Here is an 8,424-nt window from a genome sequence, read left to right as displayed (position 1 = left end):
CTTGCATCCCCCACGGTCTACTTGCACATCTTAATTCTCCTCAGAATCATTGGATTAAGCTAATATTATTTATGTTAACTGTACTGTGAATTGCTTAGGGCCCTCTTAAAAACATTCATGATGTTATGCATTTAAATTATGTCTATATCTTCATTCTTTTGTAACAACAGCACTTGTACAAATGGTAAAAACTTTAAAATAGATTCGTACTTTGTGACAAGCTTGCAAACGTGAAGGTGAGTGCCAATGGCAAGGCTTGAAAGAATAAAAAGCAATGGATTGCACAGAAGAGAATTTCAAGTACCACTGTTTCCAAGAGTGGGTTCTAAGAGCAAAACAGATAACTAATCAACCTGAATTCTGATAATTCTGATCTGGAATACCACTAGGCAATGTTAAGATGAAGGACCACAATGCAGAATTTAATGAAGGTGTTAATGACTATTTTCTCAAAATTCCTGCCTAAATAACCTGTTAGATACTAGCTCCTAGATGCCAATCACACTTGCAACATAGAATTCACCAACATGGTTCCTTGTTTGCTTAAGTTAAGTGACAGTCAGTGGGACTCCAGCAAGATGAGCACCACATCTTATTGGACTCATCATTCATGTAAGTCATGTGCCATGTGACATCTCAATGATGGAACCATGTACAGTGGTGGCATCCTTATAACATTATAATGGAGCTGAAAAAGTTTCTATCACATAGTGATATCTTAGATATCATCAGGTAATGCATTTCTCACATTGTAGTGATGCTTGTATAAAAAAATATTCTATTCTTCCAGTCATGCAAAAGTAGTACACATGCAATTATGTACAATGAATACCACCTGACAGTTATAATGAACAACTGTGACTGGCAATGTTTTTACTATGATGTGCTTGTTATAGCTCCTTTGGATGTTCCTCTACTTATCAACAGGCTTTCAATATAAGACAGTATGTTGTATTATATCAGCACAGCTGATTACCCATATCTTTTTTTTTTTTTGACTGTATTTGGCTTGTAAAACCCAATGTTACAAAATAACTCTTGGGGCAGTGTGGGAAGACAGGATGGTGCTCTTGGACAACCTCTTCTTCCAGAGGACCACCTCTGGACTGAAGGTCCCCCCTGGGCCAAGATCCAGGAAGACCAGCAGGCCTGATGACCATGAAAGCAAGATGGCTACTACCACCCATGACACCTGGCTGGTGATGCTGCAATCCTTGGCAGCTAGGGCATCCTCACTCTGGAGGATGCCCGCCCCAGGCCGACCATGGTTATAACACCAAACATAGTAGTTGAGCATGGTGGCAAAGGCCAGCTGAGCCAGGTAGGGGCAGAGCAGGCAAGAAGCTGGTAGGTTTACCCCATCTATCTGCCAGGTACCAAAGAAGATAGGGGGCATTTCTAGTTCAGTGCCAGCTGACCAGTATAGAGACCCAACGGAACCACAGCCTCCTCTGTGAACCGCCCGCCAATCTTTCCAGACCATTTAGGAGACACACCCCATGGCTGAATACAATGTGCCCCAGACAGGAGCCAGGTCCAAGCAGGATGGATGCCAAGAGAGCTTCTGCAGGCTTGCTTACCAATGGAGGCCCTTGACATGCAAAAAGTGGCATTCACAAAGCTTCCCAGGCTGGGCACTGGTGTGAAGCCCACAGCAGGCACCCAGAGTGGAGCCACTATGGCCACTGAGGTCGTTATTCCAGACAGTCAGATTACAGGGGTAGCTCCATGATGTCATGTGCAGTGGGTGGACATCACCTTCTGGCCAGCATCAGATGGACAAGAGCAGCAGAAGAGTGATCGCCATCACCCACATCTCTTGACTGGATTAAGCCTTATTTGGAGTGACCGACCTATCACATGTAGGCCTGTGTAAATGTGCTCTGGAATGCACATGCAATCACCAAAGTCGTATTTCTCATAATATAGCCTCATCACCCTCTAAGTGACATTACTGTGCAAGTCATCATACACACCTGTCAGTCTTGTAATATGATGTTGACTAGAAGAAAGTCACAGATATGACCCGCATGCAGGAGAAGGGCAAATAACCATGAACTTTACAGAGCAAAAATCATTAGCAAGACTGTAGGAACAGGTTTCCCATAACCACTATGAACTTACAGAATTATATTGATAATTCACACTTACTAAGAAACTTTTAAGTTGTCATTGCCGATAAAAGCTATCGGGTTCTCCAAGGCAACACAAAACTAGGACCTGTGTGAGTCACTTTCTTTAGCAGTGTGTCACTGGCAAGCGCTCATGCTCCAGCAAACACGCCCCACACTCACGCTCATGCAAACGACCCTAATACGAACCTAAAACATGGGGAAGAGGCTTTAGGAAGAATGGGAATTTCAGTAGGAAGGAGAGACCAATAAGAGACAGTGACGGTGCGAACATGATCAAAGCACATTATATACATGTTTAAATGAAGTGAAGAATAGAGAAATTAGACACAGCATTGTGGTGCAAACCTGTCGTCTTAGCACTTGGAAGGCCAAGGCAGGAGAATAAAAAATTTGAAGCTTGCCTAAGCTATGCAACAAGTTCCATGCAAGCGGCAGTGCCAGGGTGAAATTCCATCGCAAAATTTTAAAAGGGCTGGAGAGATGGCGTAGTGGTTAAGCACTTGCCTGTGAAGCCTAAGGACCCCGGTTTGAGGCTCTATTCTCCAGGACCCACATTAGCCAGATGCACAAGGGGGTGTGTGCATCTGGAGTTCGTTTGCAGTGGCCAGAGGCCCTGGTGTGCCCATTCTCTCTCCCCCCCCCCCCTCTCTCCCTCTCTCTCTCTCTCTTTCTCTCTCTCTCTCTCTCTGCCTTACTCTCTCTCTGACTGTCACTCTCAAATAAATAAAAATGCTTAAACATTTTTTTCAAAGACAAACTATAAAGAAAGGAAGATTTAAAATCACCCCATATATATTGAGTATCTAAAAGAAAACTAGAAAAAAAACATGGGGTTTGGTATGATAGTAGCTCAAACTCTATACTCCTTTCAATGAGTACATAGTTATGATCCAGTATAAATTCCATAAAGAAAGAAACACTATTGTGCAACAAGAAACATAATGTTCCAAAACATATATGCTATGGGTTTGAACATTAACAATGGTTTTGCTTAGTAATAGGCCAAGACTTCAAAAGTAAACTTTTTAACACCTACTAGAGTTTTCTTCTCCATTGTCAAAACTTAGTTCTAACTGTGGAAATACTTAGGTCATGCATTACATTCTACTGCATGTCTATAATAACCCTAATGTCTTTAGCCTGCTTCCCAGGTAAAGTAATCCTATTTCTACTAACTTTCCCACATTGATCTCTTTATACTCAGAACTCAGTCCCATACAAGTACCTTTGGGTTCTCCTTCAGCCTGCACTCCATCATTCACGTAGTTTCTGGATGCTGTACCATCTGTCATTTCCTTATCTGTTTATTACTTACTAGAAATCTAAGCATCCTTTTCTTAAGGAGGCCATAATATTTTGTAAGTCCCCATGAAAGAAATTTATGTTAGTACAGTATGATGAACTCGTTAAAATATATGTTACTCTTGGATGAGTGAGTTTCTAACATCCAAGGCAAAAGGGAGTACAGCAGTGCTGGGCAAGTGTGGGTTGTTTGGCACCATGGGTGGGACGTACAGATGCTCAGGTAATATGTTCAGAGATAGATCAGTGAGCCAGCCAACAAAAGTGATTACCAATGTTGCTACATAGTAACTTCCACTTCTGATTTCCTAATTCAGTAACAACTGTTTGCTTCCCTTTCCCTCCCAAAGTAAGCCATGTGCTTCCAGAAGCAGGCCACAGTTCATGACAAATAGATAAATTTAAAAGGACTTTTTTAACTTCAAATATGTAGAAACATAATTGAGGGTGGGTATTAAAAATACAGTTGTTCATCAACTGTATTTCCTTATGTAAAAAGGAAAATAGTACACTTATGGAAGAAGGAAGGCCTTTAGTCTCATTTTCACCATAGATTTGTAGGACCTAATCTCTTCATTTCATAGCTTGCAAGTGGTTAGAATTTCCTTTTGTATCTATGTCAACTTATTCTTATATAATCCGTCATCTTGCAAACTCCTGTTTAATAATTAGTCATATAAAAGAAATGAAAACATACATCTGGGGCTGGAAAGATAGTTCAGTGGGGTTAGGAGCACTTTCCATGTAAACATGTAGTCTAAGATAAAGCTTCACATTAGATAGGAAAAAAAGGAACAAACTGAAACAAGTAAGAGACTCTGGCTCAAATAAGAATAATGAGAAGGGGAGTTTGAGACCAGCCTTGGAGGACAGAGTGAGTTCCAAGTAAACCTGGGCTAAAGTAAGATTCTACCTCAGAAAACATAAAATAAAATAAAAAAGAAAAACTGGGTCTGCTGGCACATGCCTTTTGTCCCACTGCTGGGGAAGCAGGGGTAGGACGATTGATGTGAGTTCTAGGCCACCCTGAAGGTACATACTAGATACCAGGTAAGCCTGGGCTAGAACAAGACCCTACCTCAACCCCCCCCCAAAAATAAAAAAATAGGGTTGGAGTGATGGCTTAATGGTGCTTATCTGTGAAGCCTAAGGATCCAGGTTCTATTCTGAAGAACCCATGTAAACCAGATGTGCATGGTGGCACATGAGTATGGAATTCGTTTGCAGTGGATAAAGGCCCTGGAATACCCATTCTCTTTCTCATAAATAAATAAAATATAATATATTTAATCCAGGTGTGGTGGCATATGCCTTAAAAAAAATAACAATAAGAAGGGCTGGGGAAATGACTTAGCAGCTAAGACACTTGCCTGTGAAGCCTAAGGACCCAGGTTTAATTCCCCAGTACACATATAAGTCAGATGTTCTAGGTGGCACATGTGTCTGGGGTTTGTTAACAGTGGCTAGAATGTCTGGTCACTTATTCTCACTCTTTCTTTCTCTCTCCCTCCCTCTCTTTCTCACACCCTCTCTGTCAAATAAATAAATAAATATTTTTTTAAAAAAAGAATGGGAAGAAGTGTGAGGGAAGGGAACACCCAATATTCCTCTATTGCCACCACAGGTGAGCACATCCCACCACAGGCAAGTACACGCCTCCATAGACAGGTGTACCCTGCTACAGGGCCCACACGTTGACATGACACACAACACACACAAGCATGCATGCGCACACACACATGCCAAAAAAAAAGATGCAGCTATGTTGATAATTGTTGAGCATTGATACAAATTAAAAAAAAAAACACTATAAGGTGTGATATTTATAATTAGAAAAAATGTAAATAAAATATGGTATATACAAAGATTAGTGTGTATACAATTATTAGAGAACAAATTAGCTCTTTATGGAAAGACAGAAATATGTAGGGTACAATTTCATGCACTTACTGAGAGGAAGGGTGAGATCTATTCCTTGATACTAAATACCCAAATATAAACATGATCTTAGAGAAAGGGCAAACAGAATTATAATAAAACATTAACTACAGTTGTGTCTATGTAAAACAGAATTGTTGGAATTGAAATGTATCACTCAATTCTTCATATATTATTTTCAAAATTTTTAGATTACAGTGATATAGAATACATTCTCTTTATGCAAATTTATTTTTTTTAAGAAATAAGAGATATTTCATGAAAGATAATTGTTTCAGTCAGGTATGCATTGCTGGCAGAAATCACTCGACCAAGAGCAGCTTGTTGGCAAAAGGGTTTATTTTGGCTTACAGACTCGAGCTGATGATGACAGGGGAAAACAGTGGCATGAGCAGAGGGTGGACATCACCCCCTTGACAATGTAAGGTGGACAGCAACAGGGCAATGTGCCAAACACTGACATAGGGAAACTGGCTATAACACCAATAAGCCCACCCCCAATAATACACTCCCTCCAGGAGGCGTTAATTCCCAAATCTCCATCAGCTAAGAAACTAGCAGTTACAACACCTAAGTTTATGAGGGACACCTGAATCAAACTACCTCATTCTGCCCCTGGCCCCCATAAACCAATATCCATACATGATATAAAATACAATGCATTCAGTCCAACGTTAAAAGTTTCTGTAATTTTTAACCCTTATGATGTTCAAATAACCCCATAATCCAAGGTCTTTTAACTGACCCATAACACCAAAAAAATCCCGCCAAAACCCATAATGGCACAGAATAAACAATCACACTCCAAAAGATGGCACTGGGCTTAATAAAGAAAGATTCAGCCAACACAAGATTTAAAACAACCAGGGCAAACATCAGACACTGTAGTTTCAAGTCCAACAACTCTAGTAAGTGATAAATCTCTAAGTCTGATAATTCTAACCAGCAACAACTCTCTGAAGTTCCAATTCCATCCCTCCTGCTAGGTACTCACATTCCTGGCAAACTTAATCTGGGGCCAGCAGCTCTCCTTGGCAACTATCTCATAGTCCCAGAATCTCCACTGGGTCTCCACTGCAAGCCACAGTTCATCTTCATGGCTCCATTGGGTCTCCATGAAGACATCCAGTAAACCTGCTTCACACTGCCTATGGCTGTTTCCAAAACACAAGATCATGTTGCAAACTCAATGACCCTGTCTTTCCTGCATTTCTTATACTCCACAATACCAGGTAGAGTGCCAATTTGTTAATCAAAGGGGGATTAAAGCAGACTTTGAAGAACAGGGACACTCCTTGAGCACTCAGGCCCTTTTAAAAGAGTCAACATTCTTACTTTTGCCCCAGTGCAGGTCAGCCAATTCAATCTCAAAGGTTTTAATCTCCAAATTGCAGCTGAACAGGCAGTAATTCACCCAAAATTTTCTTTCTTTTTTTCTTTTCCATATCCCTTTGCTCACACCAGTCTATTTCTATGCACTGCAACCCTGCACAATTTCTCAGGACACAGGTATAACAGCAAGCCTTCACACAAATTGTCCCTGGGCCAGTCCAAGCAAAGCTCTTTCTCACCCTCACAAGCCAAACCTCACAGTCCATAGTTCTTACTGCATTCAGGTCTTCCAACTCTGACTAGAATAGTCCATCAAGCTGTACTTACAACACTGCAAGGCATCTCTTAGGCCAAGGTTTTAAATTCTTTTACATCCCTCTTGAAAATCAACTCCAAAAGGCCAAAGCCACACAATCAGATGTCTAACAGCAAATGACATCACTCCTCAGTACTATAATTACTGTTGCAGTCAGGTTCATATTGCTGGCAGAAATCACTTGACCAAGAGCAGCTTGTGGGAAAAAGGGTTTATTTTGGCTTACAGATTAGAGGGGAGGCTCCATAATCACAGTGGAAAAATGATGGCATGAGCAGAGGGTGGACATCACCCTCTGGACAACATAAGGTGGACAATAGCAACAGGGGAGTGTGTGAAACACTGGCACAAGGAAACTGGCTATAATACCCATAAGCTTGCCCCAACAATACACTGACTCCAGGATTCATTGATTCCCAGATATCCATCAGGTGGGAATCTAGGATTCTGAACACCTAACTTTATGGGAGACATCTAAATCAAACCATCACATAATCTTATGTATGCAACGCTTACTGAAGTTAGATAAGCAATGAAAATCCATGCTTATAGTTAAAGAAATTTGCACACAAAAAGAATAGCAAAAATAATGCGTAACAGACACTAATGTGACTAGCAATCACATTTAGAATCATGGAGAATGATATTGAAAGGGATTCTGAGATGGAGGAGCATGATCTACCCATTGCCATTTTATTTCACTCAATGGAGGATTGTTTTGGAAATATAATTACTCTGTTCTGATTGCAAGTGGTCATCTGTGATCTCATTGTCCTGTTTCAAGAACTTTTCTATTTACTCTATGAGGAAACTCTATGGCTTCATGTTGTTTCATTGACCAGACTTAACCAAACAGGTGTTAAAAATCAAATGAGGATATTGTGTGGATGATTTCAGATACCCCCCTTTAACATCCAAGGAACTTCTGTGGAGAAAGTTTGGCTAAACTGTCTCCATTAACTCCAGAGTGGATGTTGACATTAACATCGAAAAGTATGCTCACTTGGGCCAGAGAGATGGCTTAGCAGTTAAAGTGCTTGCCATCAAAGCCTAAGACCCAGGTTTGACTCCCCAGAACCCAAGTAAACCAGACACGCAAAGTGATGTATGTGTCTGGATTACAATTACAGTGGCTAGAGGATCTGATGTACCAATTCACCTTCTTTTTCTCTACCTCCTTCTCTCTCTTTCTCTCTCATAGAAAATTAACAAAAAGTGTACTTATCCACTATTCAGAGTGAGGAAGTGTAATGTTGAATCAGCCTCCCTTCCTCCTACATTTGCCCAGTAGACTGTAACAAAACAAACTCCCTCTTTGCCTCCCGGAAGCATCAATGAGATATTTAATCCAAAAACAGCAGTCTCTTATGACTTCAATTCAAATTGATTATAACATTATTT

General features: G+C 40.6%; 1 pseudogene; it reads right to left on the bottom strand.

Annotated features, from left to right (window-relative positions):
- Positions 1-1,024: 1,024 nt before the first annotated feature.
- LOC123459548 lies at positions 1,025-3,427 on the bottom strand (annotated as a pseudogene).
- Positions 3,428-8,424: the final 4,997 nt, after the last annotated feature.

Source organism: Jaculus jaculus, chromosome 1 (assembly GCF_020740685.1).
Source record: "Jaculus jaculus isolate mJacJac1 chromosome 1, mJacJac1.mat.Y.cur, whole genome shotgun sequence".
Taxonomy (NCBI): Eukaryota; Metazoa; Chordata; class Mammalia; order Rodentia; family Dipodidae; genus Jaculus; species Jaculus jaculus.
This window is presented reverse-complemented; position numbering and strand designations above follow the sequence as displayed.